A 25,217-nucleotide genomic window follows, 5' to 3' on the forward strand; every position below is an offset into this window, starting at 1 on the left:
ATATAACTACTATAATACTGCTCATATGTACAAGAATATAACTACTATAATACTGCTCCTATGTACAAGAATACAACTACTATAATACTGCTCCTATGTACAAGAATATAACTACTATAATACTGCTCCTATGTACAAGAGTATAACTACTATAATACTGCTCCTATGTACAAGAATATAACTACTATAATACTGCTCCTATGTACAAGAATATAACTACCATAATACTGCCCCCTATGTACAGGAATATAACTACTATAATACTGCCCCCTATGTACAAGAATATAACTACTATAATACTGCTCCTATGTACAAGAATATAACTACTATAATACTGCTCCTATGTACAAGAATATAACTACTATAATAATGCTCCTATGTACAAGAATATAACTACTATAATACTGCTCCAATGTACAAGAATATAACTACTATAATACTGCCCCTATGTGCAAGAATATAACTACTATAATACTGCTCTTATGTACAAGAATACAACTACTATAATACTGCCCCTATGTACAAGAATATAGCTACTATAATACTGCTCCTATGTACAAAAATATAACTACTATAATACTGCTCCTATGTACAAGAATATAACTACTATAATACTGCTCCTATGTACAAGAATACAACTACTATAATACTGCTCCTATGTACAGGAATATAACTACTATAATACTGCTCCTATGTACAAGAGTATAACTACTATAATACTGCTCCTATGTACAAGAATATAACTACTATAATACTGCTCCTATGTACAAGAATATAACTACCATAATACTGCCCCCTATGTACAGGAATATAACTACTATAATACTGCCCCCTATGTACAAGACTATAACTACTATAATACTGCTCCTATGTACAAGAATATAACTACTATAATACTGCTCCTATGTACAAGAATATAACTACTATAATACTGCTCCAATGTACAAGAATATAACTACTATAATACTGCCCCTATGTACAAGAATATAACTACTATAATACTGCCTCCTATGTACAAGAATATGACTACTATAATACCGCCCCCTATGTACAAGAATACAAATACTATCATACTGCTCCTATGTACAAGAATATAACTACTAGAATACTGCCACCTATGTACAAGAATATAACTACTATAATACCACTCCTATGTACAAGAATATAACTACTATAATACTGCCCCCTATGTACAAGAATATAACTACTATAATACTGCTCCTATGTACAAGAATATAACTACTATAATACTGCTCCTATGTACAAGAATATAACTACTATAATACTGCCTCTATGTACAAGAATATAGCTACTATAATACTGCTCCTATGTACAAGAATATAATTACTATAATACTGCTCCTATGTACAAGAATATAACTACTATAATACTGCCTCTATGTGCAAGAATATAGCTACTATAATACTGCCCCTATGTACAAGAATATAACTACTATAATACTGCCCCTATGTACAAGAATAAAACTACTATAATACTGCCTCCTATGTACAAGAATATAACTACTATAATACCGCCCCCTATATACAAGAATACAACTACTATCATACTGCTCCTATGTACAAGAATATAACTACTATAATACTGCCCCCTATGTACAAGAATATAACTACTATAATACCGCTCCTATGTACAAGAATATAACTACTATAATACTGCCCCCTATGTACAAGAATATAACTACTATAATACCGCTCCTATGTACAAGAATATAACTACCATAATACTGCTCCTATGTACAAGAAAATAACTACTATAATACTGCCTCTATGTACAAGAATATAACTACTATAATACTGCTCCTATGTACAAGAATATAATTACTATAATACTGCTCCAATGTACAAGAATATAACTACTATAATACTGCCCCTATGTGCAAGAATATAGCTACTATAATACTGCCCCTATGTACAAGAATATAACTACTATAATACTGCCTCTATGTACAAGAATATAAGTACTATAATACTGCTCCTATGTACAAGAATGTAATTACTATAATACTGCTCCAATGTACAAGAATATAACTACTATAATACTGCCCCTATGTGCAAGAAAATAGCTACTATAATACTGCCCCTATTGACAAGAATATAACTACTATAATACTGCTCCCTAGGTACAAGAATATAACTAGTATAATACTGCCCCTATTGACAAGAATATAACTACTATGATACTGCTCCTATGTACAAGAATATAACTACTATAATACTACCCCTATGTACAAGAATATAACTACTATAATACTGTCCCCTATATACAAGAATATAACTACTATAATACTGCCCATTTGTACAAGAATATATCTTCTATAATACTGCTCATATGTACAAGAATATAACTACTATAATACTGCTCCTATGTACAAGAATATAACTACTATAATACTGCTCCTATGTACAAGAATATAACTACTATAATAATAATAATAATAATCTTTATTTTTATATAGCGCTAACATATTCCGCAGCGCTTTACATAATTATCGTCGCTGTCCCCATCGGGGCTCACAATCTAAATTCCCTATCAGTATGTCTTTGGAGTGTGGGAGGAAACCGGAGAACCCGGAGGAAACCCACGCAAACACAGGGAGAACATACAAACTCCTTGCAGATGTGGTCCTTGGTGGGATTTGAACCCAGGACCACAGCGCTGCAAGGCTGCAGTGCTAACCACTGAGCCACCGTGCCGCCCATAATACTGCTCCTATGTACAAGAATATAACTACTATAATACTGCCCCCTATGTACAAGAATATAACTACTATAATACTGCCCCCTATGTACAAGAATATAACTCATATAATACTGCCCCCTATGTACAGGAATATAACTACTATAATACTGCTCCTATGTACAAGAATATAACTGCTATAATACTGCCCTCTATGTACAAGAATATAACTACTATAATACTGCTCCTATGTACAAGAATACAACTACTATAATACTGCTCCTATCTACAAGAATATAACTACAATAATACTGCTCCTTTGTACAAGAATATAACTAGTATAATACTGCTCCTATGTACAAGAATATAACTACTATAATACTGCCGCCTATGTACAAAAATATAACTACTATAATACTGCTATTATGTACAAGAATATAACTACTATAATACTGCTCTTATTTACAAGAATATAACTACTATAATACTGCCCCTATGTACAAGAATATAACTACTATAATACTGCTCCTATGTACAAGAATATAACTACTACAATACTGCTCCTAAGTACAAGAATACAACTACTATAATACTGCTCTTATGTACAAGAATATAACTATTATAATACTGCCCCTATGTACAAGAATATAACTACTATAATACTGCCCCTATGTACAAGAATATAACTACTATAATACTGCTCCTATGTACAAGAGTACAACTACTATAATACTGCTCCTATCTACAAGAATATAACTACTATAATACTGCTCTTATGTACAAGAATATAACTACTATAATACTGCTCCGATGTACAAGAATATAACTACTATAATACTGCTCCTATGTACAAGAATATAACTACTATAATACTGCCCCCTATGTACAGGAATATAACTACTATAATACTGCCCCCTATGTACAAGAATATAACTACTATAATACTGCTCCTATGTACAAGAATATAACTACTATAATACTGCCCCCTATGTACAAGAATATAACTACTATAATACCGCTCCTATATACAAGAATATAACTACTATAATACTGCCCCTATGTACAAGAATATAACTACTATAATACCGCTCCTATGTACAAGAATAAAACTACTATAATACTGCTCCTATGTACAAGAATATAACTACTATAATACTGCCTCTATGTACAAGAATATAACTACTATAATACTGCTCCTATGTACAAGAATATAATTACTATAATGCTGCCCCCTATGTACAAGAATATAACTACTATAATACTGCCTACTATGTACAAGAATATAACTACTATAATACTGCCTCCTACGTACAAGAATATAACTACTATAATACCGCCCCCTATGTACAAGAATATAACTACTATAATACTGCTCCTATGTACAAGAATATAACTACTATAATACTGCCCCCTATGTACAAGAATATAACTACTATAATACCGCTCCTATGTACAAGAATATAACTACTATAATACTGCCCCCTATGTACAAGAATATAACTACTATAATACCGCTCCTATGTACAAGAATATAACTACTATAATACTGCTCCTATGTACAAGAATATAACTACTATAATACTGCTCCTATGTACAAGAATATAACTACTATAATACTGCTCTTATGTACAAGAATATAACTACTATAATACTGCTCCAATGTACAAGAATATAACTACTATAATACTGTCCCTATGTACAAGAATATAACTACTATAATACTGTCCCTATGTACAAGAATATAACTACTATAATACCGCTCCTATATACAAAAATATAACTACTATAATTCTGTCCCTATGTACAAGAATATAACTACTATAATATTGCTCCTGTGTACAAGAATATAACTACTATAATACTGCCCCTATGTACAAGAATATAACTACTATAATACTGCCCCCTATGTACAGGAATATAACTACTATAATACTGCTCCTATGTACAAGAATATAACTACTATAATACTGCTCCTATGTACAGGAATATAACTACTATAATACTGCTCCTATCTACAAGAATATAACTACTATAATACTGCTCCAATGTACAAGAATATAACTACTATAATACTGCTCCTATGTACAAGAATATAACTACTATAATACTGCTCCTTTGTACAAGAATATAACTACTATAATACTGCTCCTATGTACAAGAATATAACTACTATAATACTGCCCCCTATGTACAAGAATATAACTACTATAATACTGCCCCCTATGTACAAGAATATAACTCATATAATACTGCCCAATATGTACAGGAATATAACTACTATAATACTGCTCCTATGTACAAGAATATAACTGCTATAATACTGCCCTCTATGTACAAGAATATAACTACTATAATACTGCTCCTATGTACAAGAATACAACTACTATAATACTGCTCCTATCTACAAGAATATAACTACAATAATACTGCTCCTTTGTACAAGAATATAACTAGTATAATACTGCTCCTATGTACAAGAATATAACTACTATAATACTGCCGCCTATGTACAAAAATATAACTACTATAATACTGCTATTATGTACAAGAATATAACTACTATAATACTGCTCTTATTTACAAGAATATAACTACTATAATACTGCCCCTATGTACAAGAATATAACTACTATAATACTGCTCCTATGTACAAGAATATAACTACTACAATACTGCTCCTAAGTACAAGAATACAACTACTATAATACTGCTCTTATGTACAAGAATATAACTATTATAATACTGCCCCTATGTACAAGAATATAACTACTATAATACTGCCCCTATGTACAAGAATATAACTACTATAATACTGCTCCTATGTACAAGAGTACAACTACTATAATACTGCTCCTATCTACAAGAATATAACTACTATAATACTGCTCTTATGTACAAGAATATAACTACTATAATACTGCTCCGATGTACAAGAATATAACTACTATAATACTGCTCCTATGTACAAGAATATAACTACTATAATACTGCCCCCTATGTACAGGAATATAACTACTATAATACTGCCCCCTATGTACAAGAATATAACTACTATAATACTGCTCCTATGTACAAGAATATAACTACTATAATACTGCCCCCTATGTACAAGAATATAACTACTATAATACCGCTCCTATATACAAGAATATAACTACTATAATACTGCCCCCTATGTACAAGAATATAACTACTATAATACCGCTCCTATGTACAAGAATAAAACTACTATAATACTGCTCCTATGTACAAGAATATAACTACTATAATACTGCCTCTATGTACAAGAATATAACTACTATAATACTGCTCCTATGTACAAGAATATAATTACTATAATGCTGCCCCCTATGTACAAGAATATAACTACTATAATACTGCCTACTATGTACAAGAATATAACTACTATAATACTGCCTCCTACGTACAAGAATATAACTACTATAATACCGCCCCCTATGTACAAGAATATAACTACTATAATACTGCTCCTATGTACAAGAATATAACTACTATAATACTGCCCCCTATGTACAAGAATATAACTACTATAATACCGCTCCTATGTACAAGAATATAACTACTATAATACTGCCCCCTATGTACAAGAATATAACTACTATAATACCGCTCCTATGTACAAGAATATAACTACTATAATACTGCTCCTATGTACAAGAATATAACTACTATAATACTGCTCCTATGTACAAGAATATAACTACTATAATACTGCTCTTATGTACAAGAATATAACTACTATAATACTGCTCCAATGTACAAGAATATAACTACTATAATACTGTCCCTATGTACAAGAATATAACTACTATAATACTGTCCCTATGTACAAGAATATAACTACTATAATACCGCTCCTATATACAAAAATATAACTACTATAATTCTGTCCCTATGTACAAGAATATAACTACTATAATATTGCTCCTGTGTACAAGAATATAACTACTATAATACTGCCCCTATGTACAAGAATATAACTACTATAATACTGCCCCCTATGTACAGGAATATAACTACTATAATACTGCTCCTATGTACAAGAATATAACTACTATAATACTGCTCCTATGTACAGGAATATAACTACTATAATACTGCACCTATCTACAAGAATATAACTACTATAATACTGCTCCAATGTACAAGAATATAACTACTATAATACTGCCCCTATGTACAAGAATATAACTACTATAATACCGCTCCTATGTACAAGAATACAACTACTATAATACGGCTCCTATCTACAAGAATATAACTACTATAATACTGCAGCCTATGTACAAGAATATAACTACTATAATACTGCTCCTTTGTACAAGAATATAACTACTATAATACTGCTCCTATGTACAAGAATATAACTACTATAATACTGCAGCCTATGTACAAGAATATAACTACTATAATACTGCTCTTATGTACAAGAATATAACTACTATAATACTGCTCTTATGTACAAGAATATAACTACTATAATACTGCCCCTATGTACAAGAGTATAACTACTATAATACTGCTTCTGTGTACAAGAATATATCTACTACAATACTGCTCCTATGTACAAGAATACAATTACTGTAATACTGCTCCTATGTACAAGAATATAACTACTATAATACTGCTCCTATGTACAAAAATATAACTACTATAATACTGCTCCTATGTACAAGAATATAACTACTATAATACTGCCCCCTATGTACAGGAATATAACTACTATAATACTGCCCCTATGTACAAGAATATAACTACTATAATACTGCTCCTATGTACAAGAATATAACTACTATAATACTTCTTCTATGTACAAGAATATAACTACTATAATACTGCTCCTATGTATAAGAATATAACTACTATAATACTGCTCCTATGTACAAGAATATAACTACTATAATACTGCTCTTATGTACAAGAATATAACTACTATAATACTGCTCCAATGTACAAGAATATAACTACTATAATACTGTCCCTATGTACAAGAATATAACTACTATAATACTGTCCCTATGTACAAGAATATAACTACTATAATACCGCTCATATATACAAAAATATAACTACTGTAATTCTGTCCCTATGTACAAGAATATAACTACTATAATACTGCTCCTATGTACAAGAATATAACTACTATAATACTTCTTCTATGTACAAGAATATAACTACTATAATACCGCTCCTATGTACAAGAATACAACTACTATAATACTGCTCCTATCTACAAGAATATAACTACTATAATACTGCAGCCTATGTACAAGAATATAACTACTATAATACTGCTCCTTTGTACAAGAATATAACTACTATAATACTGCTCCTATGTACAAGAATATAACTACTATAATACTGCAGCCTATGTACAAGAATATAACTACTATAATACTGCTCTTATGTACAAGAATATAACTACTATAATACTGCTCTTATGTACAAGAATATAACTACTATAATACTGCCCCTATGTACAAGAATATAACTACTATAATACTGCTCCTGTGTACAAGAATATATCTACTACAATACTGCTCCTATGTACAAGAATACAACTACTGTATTACTGCTCCTATGTACAAGAATATAACTACTATAATACTGCTCCTATGTACAAAAATATAACTACTATAATACTGCTCCTATGTACAAGAATATAACTACTATAATACTGCCCCCTATGTACAGGAATATAACTACTATAATACTGCCCCCTATGTACAAGAATATAACTACTATAATACTGCTCCTATGTACAAGAATATAACTACTATAATACTTCTTCTATGTACAAGAATATAACTACTATAATACTGCTCCTATGTACAAGAATATAACTACTATAATACTGCTCCTATGTACAAGAATATAACCACTATAATACTGCTCCAATGTTTAAGAATACAACTACTATAATACTGCCCCTATGTACAAGAATATAACTACTATAATACTGCCTCCTATGTACAAGAATATAACTACTATAATACCGCCCCCTATGTACAAGAACATAACTACTATCATACTGCTCCTATGTACAAGAATATAACTACTATAATACTGCCCCCTATGTACAAGAATATAACTACTATAATACCGCTCCTATGTACAAGAATATAACTACTATAATACTGCCACCTATGTACAAGAATATAACTACTATAATACCGCTCCTATGTACAAGAATAAAACTACTATAATACTGCTCCTATGTGCAAGAATATAACTACTATAATACTGCCTCTATGTACAAGAATATAACTACTATAATACTGCTCCTATGTACAAGAATATAATTACTATAATACTGCCCCCTATGTACAAGAATATAACTACTATAATACTGCTCCTATGTACAAGAATATAACTACTATAATACTGCCTCCTATGTAGAAGAATATAACTACTATAATACCGCCCCCTATGTACAAGAATATAACTACTATAATACTGCTCCTATGTACAAGAATATAACTACTATAATACTGCCCCCTATGTACAAGAATATAACTACTATAATACCGCTCCAATATACAAGAATATAACTACTATAATACTGCCCCTATGTACAAGAATATAACTACTATAATACTGCTCCTATGTACAAGAATATAACTACTATAATACTGCCTCCTATGTACAAGAATATAACTACTATAATACCGCCCCCTATGTACAAGAATATAACTACTATAATACTGCTCCTATGTACAAGAATATAACTACTATAATACTGCCCCCTATGTACAAGAATATAACTACTATAATACCGCTCCTATGTACAAGAATATAACTACTATAATACTGCCCCCTATGTACAAGAATATAACTACTATAATACCGCTCCTATGTACAAGAATATAACTACTATAGTTCTGCTCCTATGTACAAGAATATAGCTACTATAATACTGCTCCTATGTACAAGAATATAACTACTATAATACTGCTCCAATGTACAAGAATATAACTACTATAATACTGCCCCTATGTGCAAGAATATAAGTACTATAATACTGCTCCTATGTACAAGAATATAACTACTTTAATACTGCCCCCTATGTATAAGAATATAACTACTATAATACTGCTCCTATATACAAGAATATAACTACTATAATACTGTCCCTATGTACAAGAATATAACTACTATAATACTGCTCCTATGTAAATGAATATAACTGCTATAATACTGCTCCTATGTACAAGAATATAACTACTATAATACTGCTCCTATATACAGGAATATAACTACTATAATACTGCTCCTATCTACAAGAATATAACTACTATAATACTGCTCCAATGTACAAGAATATAACTACTATAATACTGCCCCTATGTACAAGAATATAACTACTATAATACCGCTCCTATGTACAAGAATACAACTACTATAATACTGCTCCTATCTACAAGAATATAACTACTATAATACTGCAGCCTATGTACAAGAATATAACTACTATAATACTGCTCCTTTGTACAAGTATATAACTACTATAATACTGCTCCTATGTACAAGAATATAACTACTATAATACTGCAGCCTATGTACAAGAATATAACTACTATAATACTGCTCTTATGTACAAGAATATAACTACTATAATACTGCTCTTATGTACAAGAATATAACTACTATAATACTGCCCCTATGTACAAGAATATAACTACTATAATACTGCTCCTGTGTACAAGAATATATCTACTACAATACTGCTCCTATGTACAAGAATACAACTACTGTAATACTGCTCCTATGTACAAGAATATAACTACTATAATACTGCTCCTATGTACAAAAATATAACTACTATAATACTGCTCCTATGTACAAGAATATAACTACTATAATACTGCCCCCTATGTACAGGAATATAACTACTATAATACTGCCCCCTATGTACAAGAATATAACTACTATAATACTGCTCCTATGTACAAGAATATAATTACTATAATACTTCTTCTATGTACAAGAATATAACTACTATAATACTGCTCCTATGTACAAGAATATAACTACTATAATACTGCCCCCTATGTACAAGAATATAACTACTATAATACCGCTCCTATATACAAGAATATAACTACTATAATACTGCCCCCTATGTACAAGAATATAACTACTATAATACCGCTCCTATGTACAAGAATAAAACTACTATAATACTGCTCCTATGTACAAGAATATAACTACTATAATACTGCCTCTATGTACAAGAATATAACTACTATAATACTGCTCCTATGTACAAGAATATAATTACTATAATACTGCCCCCTATGTACAAGAATATAACTACTATAATACTGCCTACTATGTACAAGAATATAACTACTATAATACTGCCTCCTACGTACAAGAATATAACTACTATAATACCGCCCCCTATGTACAAGAATATAACTACTATAATACTGCTCCTATGTACAAGAATATAACTACTATAATACTGCCCCCTATGTACAAGAATATAACTACTATAATACCGCTCCTATGTACAAGAATATAACTACTATAATACTGCCCCCTATGTATAAGAATATAACTACTATAATACCGCTCCTATGTACAAGAATATAACTACTATAATACTGCTCCTATGTACAAGAATATAACTACTATAATACTGCTCCTATGTACAAGAATATAACTACTATAATACTGCTCTTATGTACAAGAATATAACTACTATAATACTGCTCCAATGTACAAGAATATAACTACTATAATACTGTCCCTATGTACAAGAATATAACTACTATAATACTGTCCCTATGTACAAGAATATAACTACTATAATACCGCTCCTATATACAAAAATATAACTACTATAATTCTGTCCCTATGTACAAGAATATAACTACTATAATATTGCTCCTGTGTACAAGAATATAACTACTATAATACTGCCCCTATGTACAAGAATATAACTACTATAATACTGCCCCCTATGTACAGGAATATAACTACTATAATACTGCTCCTATGTACAAGAATATAACTACTATAATACTGCTCCTATGTACAGGAATATAACTACTATAATACTGCTCCTATCTACAAGAATATAACTACTATAATACTGCTCCAATGTACAAGAATATAACTACTAAAATACTGCCCCTATGTACAAGAATATAACTACTATAATACCGCTCCTATGTACAAGAATACAACTACTATAATACTGCTCCTATCTACAAGAATATAACTACTATAATACTGCAGCCTATGTACAAGAATATAACTACTATAATACTGCTCCTTTGTACAAGAATATAACTACTATAATACTGCTCCTATGTACAAGAATATAACTACTATAATACTGCAGCCTATGTACAAGAATATAACTACTATAATACTGCTCTTATGTACAAGAATATAACTACTATAATACTGCTCTTATGTACAAGAATATAACTACTATAATACTGCCCCTATGTACAAGAATATAACTACTATAATACTGCTTCTGTGTACAAGAATATATCTACTACAATACTGCTCCTATGTACAAGAATACAATTACTGTAATACTGCTCCTATGTACAAGAATATAACTACTATAATACTGCTCCTATGTACAAAAATATAACTACTATAATACTGCTCCTATGTACAAGAATATAACTACTATAATACTGCCCCCTATGTACAGGAATATAACTACTATAATACTGCCCCTATGTACAAGAATATAACTACTATAATACTGCTCCTATGTACAAGAATATAACTACTATAATACTTCTTCTATGTACAAGAATATAACTACTATAATACTGCTCCTATGTATAAGAATATAACTACTATAATACTGCTCCTATGTACAAGAATATAACTACTATAATACTGCTCTTATGTACAAGAATATAACTACTATAATACTGCTCCAATGTACAAGAATATAACTACTATAATACTGTCCCTATGTACAAGAATATAACTACTATAATACTGTCCCTATGTACAAGAATATAACTACTATAATACCGCTCATATATACAAAAATATAACTACTGTAATTCTGTCCCTATGTACAAGAATATAACTACTATAATACTGCTCCTATGTACAAGAATATAACTACTATAATACTTCTTCTATGTACAAGAATATAACTACTATAATACCGCTCCTATGTACAAGAATACAACTACTATAATACTGCTCCTATCTACAAGAATATAACTACTATAATACTGCAGCCTATGTACAAGAATATAACTACTATAATACTGCTCCTTTGTACAAGAATATAACTACTATAATACTGCTCCTATGTACAAGAATATAACTACTATAATACTGCAGCCTATGTACAAGAATATAACTACTATAATACTGCTCTTATGTACAAGAATATAACTACTATAATACTGCTCTTATGTACAAGAATATAACTACTATAATACTGCCCCTATGTACAAGAATATAACTACTATAATACTGCTCCTGTGTACAAGAATATATCTACTACAATACTGCTCCTATGTACAAGAATACAACTACTGTATTACTGCTCCTATGTACAAGAATATAACTACTATAATACTGCTCCTATGTACAAAAATATAACTACTATAATACTGCTCCTATGTACAAGAATATAACTACTATAATACTGCCCCCTATGTACAGGAATATAACTACTATAATACTGCCCCCTATGTACAAGAATATAACTACTATAATACTGCTCCTATGTACAAGAATATAACTACTATAATACTTCTTCTATGTACAAGAATATAACTACTATAATACTGCTCCTATGTACAAGAATATAACTACTATAATACTGCTCCTATGTACAAGAATATAACCACTATAATACTGCTCCAATGTTTAAGAATACAACTACTATAATACTGCCCCTATGTACAAGAATATAACTACTATAATACTGCCTCCTATGTACAAGAATATAACTACTATAATACCGCCCCCTATGTACAAGAACATAACTACTATCATACTGCTCCTATGTACAAGAATATAACTACTATAATACTGCCCCCTATGTACAAGAATATAACTACTATAATACCGCTCCTATGTACAAGAATATAACTACTATAATACTGCCACCTATGTACAAGAATATAACTACTATAATACCGCTCCTATGTACAAGAATAAAACTACTATAATACTGCTCCTATGTGCAAGAATATAACTACTATAATACTGCCTCTATGTACAAGAATATAACTACTATAATACTGCTCCTATGTACAAGAATATAATTACTATAATACTGCCCCCTATGTACAAGAATATAACTACTATAATACTGCTCCTATGTACAAGAATATAACTACTATAATACTGCCTCCTATGTAGAAGAATATAACTACTATAATACCGCCCCCTATGTACAAGAATATAACTACTATAATACTGCTCCTATGTACAAGAATATAACTACTATAATACTGCCCCCTATGTACAAGAATATAACTACTATAATACCGCTCCAATATACAAGAATATAACTACTATAATACTGCCCCTATGTACAAGAATATAACTACTATAATACTGCTCCTATGTACAAGAATATAACTACTATAATACTGCCTCCTATGTACAAGAATATAACTACTATAATACCGCCCCCTATGTACAAGAATATAACTACTATAATACTGCTCCTATGTACAAGAATATAACTACTATAATACTGCCCCCTATGTACAAGAATATAACTACTATAATACCGCTCCTATGTACAAGAATATAACTACTATAATACTGCCCCCTATGTACAAGAATATAACTACTATAATACCGCTCCTATGTACAAGAATATAACTACTATAGTTCTGCTCCTATGTACAAGAATATAGCTACTATAATACTGCTCCTATGTACAAGAATATAACTACTATAATACTGCTCCAATGTACAAGAATATAACTACTATAATACTGCCCCTATGTGCAAGAATATAAGTACTATAATACTGCTCCTATGTACAAGAATATAACTACTTTAATACTGCCCCCTATGTATAAGAATATAACTACTATAATACTGCTCCTATATACAAGAATATAACTACTATAATACTGTCCCTATGTACAAGAATATAACTACTATAATACTGCTCCTATGTAAATGAATATAACTGCTATAATACTGCTCCTATGTACAAGAATATAACTACTATAATACTGCTCCTATATACAGGAATATAACTACTATAATACTGCTCCTATCTACAAGAATATAACTACTATAATACTGCTCCAATGTACAAGAATATAACTACTATAATACTGCCCCTATGTACAAGAATATAACTACTATAATACCGCTCCTATGTACAAGAATACAACTACTATAATACTGCTCCTATCTACAAGAATATAACTACTATAATACTGCAGCCTATGTACAAGAATATAACTACTATAATACTGCTCCTTTGTACAAGTATATAACTACTATAATACTGCTCCTATGTACAAGAATATAACTACTATAATACTGCAGCCTATGTACAAGAATATAACTACTATAATACTGCTCTTATGTACAAGAATATAACTACTATAATACTGCTCTTATGTACAAGAATATAACTACTATAATACTGCCCCTATGTACAAGAATATAACTACTATAATACTGCTCCTGTGTACAAGAATATATCTACTACAATACTGCTCCTATGTACAAGAATACAACTACTGTAATACTGCTCCTATGTACAAGAATATAACTACTATAATACTGCTCCTATGTACAAAAATATAACTACTATAATACTGCTCCTATGTACAAGAATATAACTACTATAATACTGCCCCCTATGTACAGGAATATAACTACTATAATACTGCCCCCTATGTACAAGAATATAACTACTATAATACTGCTCCTATGTACAAGAATATAATTACTATAATACTTCTTCTATGTACAAGAATATAACTACTATAATACTGCTCCTATGTACAAGAATATAACTACTATAATACTGCCCCCTATGTACAAGAATATAACTACTATAATACCGCTCCTATATACAAGAATATAACTACTATAATACTGCCCCCTATGTACAAGAATATAACTACTATAATACCGCTCCTATGTACAAGAATAAAACTACTATAATACTGCTCCTATGTACAAGAATATAACTACTATAATACTGCCTCTATGTACAAGAATATAACTACTATAATACTGCTCCTATGTACAAGAATATAATTACTATAATACTGCCCCCTATGTACAAGAATATAACTACTATAATACTGCCTACTATGTACAAGAATATAACTACTATAATACTGCCTCCTACGTACAAGAATATAACTACTATAATACCGCCCCCTATGTACAAGAATATAACTACTATAATACTGCTCCTATGTACAAGAATATAACTACTATAATACTGCCCCCTATGTACAAGAATATAACTACTATAATACCGCTCCTATGTACAAGAATATAACTACTATAATACTGCCCCCTATGTATAAGAATATAACTACTATAATACCGCTCCTATGTACAAGAATATAACTACTATAATACTGCTCCTATGTACAAGAATATAACTACTATAATACTGCTCCTATGTACAAGAATATAACTACTATAATACTGCTCTTATGTACAAGAATATAACTACTATAATACTGCTCCAATGTACAAGAATATAACTACTATAATACTGTCCCTATGTACAAGAATATAACTACTATAATACTGTCCCTATGTACAAGAATATAACTACTATAATACCGCTCCTATATACAAAAATATAACTACTATAATTCTGTCCCTATGTACAAGAATATAACTACTATAATATTGCTCCTGTGTACAAGAATATAACTACTATAATACTGCCCCTATGTACAAGAATATAACTACTATAATACTGCCCCCTATGTACAGGAATATAACTACTATAATACTGCTCCTATGTACAAGAATATAACTACTATAATACTGCTCCTATGTACAGGAATATAACTACTATAATACTGCTCCTATCTACAAGAATATAACTACTATAATACTGCTCCAATGTACAAGAATATAACTACTAAAATACTGCCCCTATGTACAAGAATATAACTACTATAATACCGCTCCTATGTACAAGAATACAACTACTATAATACTGCTCCTATCTACAAGAATATAACTACTATAATACTGCAGCCTATGTACAAGAATATAACTACTATAATACTGCTCCTTTGTACAAGAATATAACTACTATAATACTGCTCCTATGTACAAGAATATAACTACTATAATACTGCAGCCTATGTACAAGAATATAACTACTATAATACTGCTCTTATGTACAAGAATATAACTACTATAATACTGCTCTTATGTACAAGAATATAACTACTATAATACTGCCCCTATGTACAAGAATATAACTACTATAATACTGCTCCTGTGTACAAGAATATATCTACTACAATACTGCTCCTATGTACAAGAATACAATTACTGTAATACTGCTCCTATGTACAAGAATATAACTACTATAATACTGCTCCTATGTACAAAAATATAACTACTATAATACTGCTCCTATGTACAAGAATATAACTACTATAATACTGCCCCCTATGTACAGGAATATAACTACTATAATACTGCCCCCTATGTACAAGAATATAACTACTATAATACTGCTCCTATGTACAAGAATATAACTACTATAATACTTCTTCTATGTACAAGAATATAACTACTATAATACTGCTCCTATGTACAAGAATATAACTACTATAATACTGCTCCTATGTACAAGAATATAACTACTATAATACTGCTCTTATGTACAAGAATATAACTACTATAATACTGCTCCAATGTACAAGAATATAACTACTATAATACTGTCCCTATGTACAAGAATATAACTACTATAATACTGTCCCTATGTACAAGAATATAACTACTATAATACCGCTCATATATACAAAAATATAACTACTGTAATTCTGTCCCTATGTACAAGAATATAACTACTATAATACTGCTCCTATGTACAAGAATAGAACTACTATAATACTTCTTCTATGTACAAGAATATAACTACTATAATACCGCTCCTATGTACAAGAATACAACTACTATAATACTGCTCCTATCTACAAGAATATAACTACTATAATACTGCAGCCTATGTACAAGAATATAACTACTATAATACTGCTCCTTTGTACAAGAATATAACTACTATAATACTGCTCCTATGTACAAGAATATAACTACTATAATACTGCAGCCTATGTACAAGAATATAGCTACTATAATACTGCTCTTATGTACAAGAATATAACTACTATAATACTGCTCTTATGTACAAGAATATAACTACTATAATACTGCCCCTATGTACAAGAATATAACTACTATAATACTGCTCCTGTGTACAAGAATATATCTACTACAATACTGCTCTTATGTACAAGAATACAACTACTGTATTACTGCTGCTATGTACAAGAATATAACTACTATAATACTGCTCCTATGTACAAAAATATAACTACTATAATACTGCTCCTATGTACAAGAATATAACTACTATAATACTGCCCCCTATGTACAGGAATATAACTACTATAATACTGCCCCCTATGTACAAGAATATAACTACTATAATACTGCTCCTATGTACAAGAATATAACTACTATAATACTTCTTCTATGTACAAGAATATAACTACTATAATACTGCTCCTATGTACAAGAATATAACCACTATAATACTGCTGCTATGTACAAGAATATAACCACTATAATACTGCTCCAATGTTTAAGAATACAACTACTATAATACTGCTCCAATGTTCAAGAATATAACTACTATAATACTGCCCCTATGTACAAGAATATAACTACTATAATACTGCCTCCTATGTAAAAGAATATAACTACTATAATACCGCCCCCTATGTACAAGAACATAACTACTATCATACTGCTCCTATGTACAAGAATATAACTACTATAATACTGCCCCCTATGTACAAGAATATAACTACTATAATACCGCTCCTATGTACAAGAATATAACTACTATAATACTGCCACCTATGTACAAGAATATAACTACTATAATACCGCTCCTATGTACAAGAATAAAACTACTATAATACTGCTCCTATGTGCAAGAATATAACTACTATAATACTGCCTCTATGTACAAGAATATAACTACTATAATACTGCTCCTATGTACAAGAATATAATTATTATAATACTGCCCCCTATGTACAAGAATATAACTACTATAATACTGCTCCTATGTACAAGAATATAACTACTATAATACTGCCTCCTATGTACAAGAATATAACTACTATAATACCGCCCCCTATGTACAAGAATATAACTACTATAATACTGCTCCTATGTATAAGAATATAACTACTATAATACTGCCCCCTATGTACAAGAATATAACTACTATAATACCGCTCCAATATACAAGAATATAACTACTATAATACTGCCCCTATGTACAAGAATATAACTACTATAATACTGCTCCTATGTACAAGAATATAACTACTATAATACTGCCTCCTATGTACAAGAATATAACTACTATAATACCGCCCCCTATGTACAAGAATATAACTACTATAATACTGCTCCTATGTACAAGAATATAACTACTATAATACTGCCCCCTATGTACAAGAATATAACTACTATAATACCGCTCCTATGTACAAGAATATAACTACTATAATACTGCCCCCTATGTACAAGAATATAACTACTATAATACCGCTCCTATGTACAAGAATATAACTACTATAGTACTGCTCCTATGTACAAGAATATAACTACTATAATACTGCTCCTATGTACAAGAATATAACTACTATAATACTGCTCCAATGTATAAGAATATAACTACTATAATACTGCCCCTATGTGCAAGAATATAAGTACTATAATACTGCTCCTATGTACAAGAATATAACTACTTTAATACTGCCCCCTATGTATAAGAATATAACTACTATAATACTGCTCCTATATACAAGAATATAACTACTATAATACTGTCCCTATGTACAAGAATATAACTACTATAATACTGCTCCTATGTAAATGAATATAACTGCTATAATACTGCTCCTATGTACAAGAATATAACTACTATAATACTGCTCCTATGTACAGGAATATAACTACTATAATACTGCTCCTATCTACAAGAATATAACTACTATAATACTGCTCCAATGTACAAGAATATAACTACTATAATACTGCCCCTATGTACAAGAATATAACTACTATAATACCGCTCCTATGTACAAGAATACAACTACTATAATACTGCTCCTATCTACAAGAATATAACTACTATAATACTGCAGCCTATGTACAAGAATATAACTACTATAATACTGCTCCTTTGTACAAGAATATAACTACTATAATACTGCTCCTATGTACAAGAATATAACTACTATAATACTGCAGCCTATGTACAAGAATATAACTACTATAATACTGCTCTTATGTACAAGAATATATCTACTATAATACTGCTCTTATGTACAAGAATATAACTACTATAATACTGCCCCTATGTACAAGAATATAACTACTATAATACTGCTCCTGTGTACAAGAATATATCTACTACAATACTGCTCCTATGTACAAGAATACAACTACTGTAATACTGCTCCTATGTACAAGAATATAACTACTATAATACTGCTCCTATGTACAAAAATATAACTACTATAATACTGCTCCTATGTACAAGAATATAACTACTATAATACTGCCCCCTATGTACAGGAATATAACTACTATAATACTGCCCCCTATGTACAAGAATATAACTACTATAATACTGCTCCTATGTACAAGAATATAACTACTATAATACTTCTTCTATGTACAAGAATATAACTACTATAATACTGCTCCTATGTACAAGAATATAACTACTATAATACTGCTCCTATGTACAAGAATATAACTACTATAATACTGCTCTTATGTACAAGAATATAACTACTATAATACTGCTCCAATGTACAAGAATATAACTACTATAATACTGTCCCTATGTACAAGAATATAACTACTATAATACTGTCCCTATGTACAAGAATATAACTAATATAATACCGCTCATATATACAAAAATATAACTACTGTAATTCTGTCCCTATGTACAAGAATATAACTACTATAATACTGCTCCTGTGTACAAGAATATAACTACTATAATACTGCCCCTATGTACAAGAATATAACTACTCTAATACTGCCCCCTATGTACAGGAATATAACTACTATAATACTGCTCCTATGTACAAGAATATAACTACTATAATACTGCTCCTATGTACAGGAATAAAACTACTATAATACTGCTCCTATCTACAAGTATATAACTACTATAATACTGCTCCAATGTACAAGAATATAACTACTATAATACTGCCCCTATGTACAAGAATATAACTACTATAATACCGCTCCTATGTACAAGAATACAACTACTATAATACTGCTCCTATCTACAAGAATATAACTACTATAATACTGCAGCCTATGTACAAGAATATAACTACTATAATACTGCTCCTTTGTACAAGAATATAACTACTATAATACTGCTCCTATGTACAAGAATATAACTACTATAATACTGCTCCTTTGTACAGGAATATAACTACTATAATACTGCCCCCTATGTACAAGAATATAACTACTATAATACTGCTCCTTTGTACAAGAATATAACTACTATAATACTGCTCCTATGTACAAGAATATAACTACTATAATACTGCAGCCTATGTACAAGAATATAACTACTATAATACTGCTCTTATGTACAAGAATATAACTACTATAATACTGCTCTTATGTACAAGAATATAACTACTATAATACTGCCCCTATGTACAAGAATATAACTACTATAATACTGCTCCTGTGTACAAGAATATATCTACTACAATACTGCTCCTATGTACAAGAATACAACTACTGTATTACTGCTCCTATGTACAAGAATATAACTACTATAATACTGCTCCTATGTACAAGAATATAACTACTATAATACCGCTCCTATGTACAAGAATACAACTACTGTATTACTGCTCCTATGTACAAGAATATAACTACTATAATACTGCTCCTATGTACAAAAATATAACTACTATAATACTGCTCCTATGTACAAGAATATAACTACTATAATACTGCCCCCTATGTACAGGAATATAACTACTATAATACTGCCCCCTATGTACAAGAATATAACTACTATAATACTGCTCCTATGTACAAGAATATAACTACTATAATACTTCTATGTACAAGAATATAACTACTATAATACTGCTCCTATGTACAAGAATATAACTACTATAATACTGCTCCTATGTACAAGAATATAACCACTATAATACTGCTCCAATGTTTAAGAATATAACTACTATAATACTGCTCCAATGTTCAAGAATATAACTACTATAATACTGCCCCTATGTACAAGAATATAACTACTATAATACTGCCTCCTATGTACAAGAATATAACTACTATAATACCGCCCCCTATGTACAAGAACATAACTACTATCATACTGCTCCTATGTACAAGAATATAACTACTATAATACTGCCCCCTATGTACAAGAATATAACTACTATAATACCGCTCCTATGTACAAGAATATAACTACTATAATACTGCCACCTATGTACAAGAATATAACTACTATAATACCGCTCCTATGTACAAGAATAAAACTACTATAATACTGCTCCTATGTGCAAGAATATAACTACTATAATACTGCCTCTATGTACAAGAATATAACTACTATAATACTGCTCCTATGTACAAGAATATAATTACTATAATACTGCCCCCTATGTACAAGAATATAACTACTATAATACTGCTCCTATGTACAAGAATATAACTACTATAATACTGCCTCCTATGTACAAGAATATAACTACTATAATACCGCCCCCTATGTACAAGAATATAACTACTATAATACTGCTCCTATGTACAAGAATATAACTACTATAATACTGCCCCCTATGTACAAGAATATAACTACTATAATACCGCTCCAATATACAAGATTATAACTACTATAATACTGCCCCTATGTACAAGAATATAACTACTATAATATTGCTCCTATGTACAAGAATATAACTACTATAATACTGCCTCCTATGTACAAGAATATAACTACTATAATACCGCCCCCTATGTACAAGAATATAACTACTATAATACTGCTCCTATGTACAAGAATATAACTACTATAATACTGCCCCCTATGTACAAGAATATAACTACTATAATACCGCTCCTATGTACAAGAATATAACTACTATAATACTGCCCCCTATGTACAAGAATATAACTACTATAATACCGCTCCTATGTACAAGAATAAAACTACTATAGTACTGCTCCTATGTACAAGAATATAACTACTATAATACTGCTCCTATGTACAAGAATATAACTACTATAATACTGCTCCAATGTACAAGAATATAACTACTATAATACTGCCCCTTTGTGCAAGAATATAAGTACTATAATACTGCTCCTATGTACAAGAATATAACTACTTTAATACTGCCCCCTATGTATAAGAATATAACTACTATAATACTGCTCCTATATACAAGAATATAACTACTATAATACTGTCCCTATGTACAAGAATATAACTACTATAATACTGCTCCTATGTAAATGAATATAACTACTATAATATTGCTCCTATGTACAAGAATATAACTACTATAATACAGCCCATATGTACAAGAATATAACTACTATAATACTGCCCCCTATGTACAAGAATATAACTACTATAATACTGCTCCTATGTACGAGAATATAACTACTATATTCCTGCTCCTATGTAGAAGAATATAACTACTATAATACTGCTCCAATGTACAAGAATATAACTACTATAATATTGCTTCTATGTACAAGAATATAACTACTATATTCCTGCTCCTATGTACAAGAATATAACTACTATAATACTGCTCCTATGTACAAGAATATAACTAGAGATGAGCGTTGTTCTACTCGAACTGTTCGCCAATCTCAAATTCGAGCTGTTTTGGGCGGTGTTCGAGCCGGTCGGCGAACACGAACAATTTGAGAAAAATTCGGCTGTTCGAGGTTATGTTCGATAACTGTTCGTGCACCAAAATCATAACTGGATTTTTTCTCAGTAATGATGAAAATTAATGTTAATACGCAGTTTGAGTGTACAGCGGGGCGGGGGGAGGGGCAGGGGATGGATCTCTGCAGGAACAATGAAGATCTCCATTTTTTTTTCTCTTTCCCGCATTTGCAGTGGGGAGGTGCAATCTGTCAGCCTATCAGCAGCGCACACACGGAGCGAAGTGCTTTTTTTCACACAAGCAAGGGCATGTGTGATTGGCAGTGTATGTCACATGTCCTTGCCCTATAAGACCAAGCCATTTTCCCCGTCGCCACCATTTTCTCACTGCTGCAGCTGCGTGTTAGACGGCACCGCTGTTGCTGTGTGCGCTATACCTTGTTAATTTCAAGCCAATTTTCGCACAAATATACAGATAGCTTGGGAGTAGGGAATAGTTGTGATTGCAGTCCTTTTAAGGACTAGGTTACAGCATTTCCTACGACTTTTATCAGGCAGGTCTGTGCTCTTAAATAGATAGATTGTGGGAGTAAAGACTAATTGTAATTGCAGTCCTTTTCAGGACTAGGTTACATCAGTTCCTATCAGTTTTTGCCAGGCAGGTCTGTGCCAGTGCTGTGCAAGTTTTTTTCACAGCATTTGGCTGAATCTAGCAAAGCTAATCCTTTTTGGCCTATTGCAGAGTGTGTTAGTCAGTGGAGTAGCCTATCTGTGTTGCAAGATATACCACCTGTGTATAGAATACCAATTTTTTTACTGCACCTAGTGAAGTAAAATCTTTTGGGCATAGCATCATTCTATTAGTCCATCTATACTGACCTCCATCAGGTTGCAAACTGAATATAATTTTTTTCTGCATCTAGCTCTGAAAAAATATTTGGGCTTCTAGCAGTGTGTGGGACTTGTTCTATTAGTCCTTCTATACTGACCTCCAGCAGGTTGCAAATTGAATATAATTTTTTTCTGCATCTAGCTCTGAAAAAATATTTGGGCTTCTAGCTGTGTGTGGGACTTGGTCTATTAGTCCATCTATACTGACCTCCATCAGGTTGCAAATTAAAAATAATTTTTTTCTGCATCTAGCTCTGAAAAAATATTTGGGCTTCTAGCAGTGTGTGGGACTTGTTCTATTAGTCCTTCTATACTGACCTCCAGCAGGTTGCAAATTGAATATAATTTTTTTCTGCATCTAGCTCTGAAAAAATATTTGGGCTTCTAGCGGTGTGTGGGACTTGGTCTATTA

The sequence above is a fragment of the Phyllobates terribilis genome, unplaced genomic scaffold (genome assembly GCF_046119375.1).
Source record: "Phyllobates terribilis strain yellow unplaced genomic scaffold, ASM4611937v1 Scaffold_9__5_contigs__length_417890890, whole genome shotgun sequence".
Classification (NCBI taxonomy): domain Eukaryota; kingdom Metazoa; phylum Chordata; class Amphibia; order Anura; family Dendrobatidae; genus Phyllobates; species Phyllobates terribilis.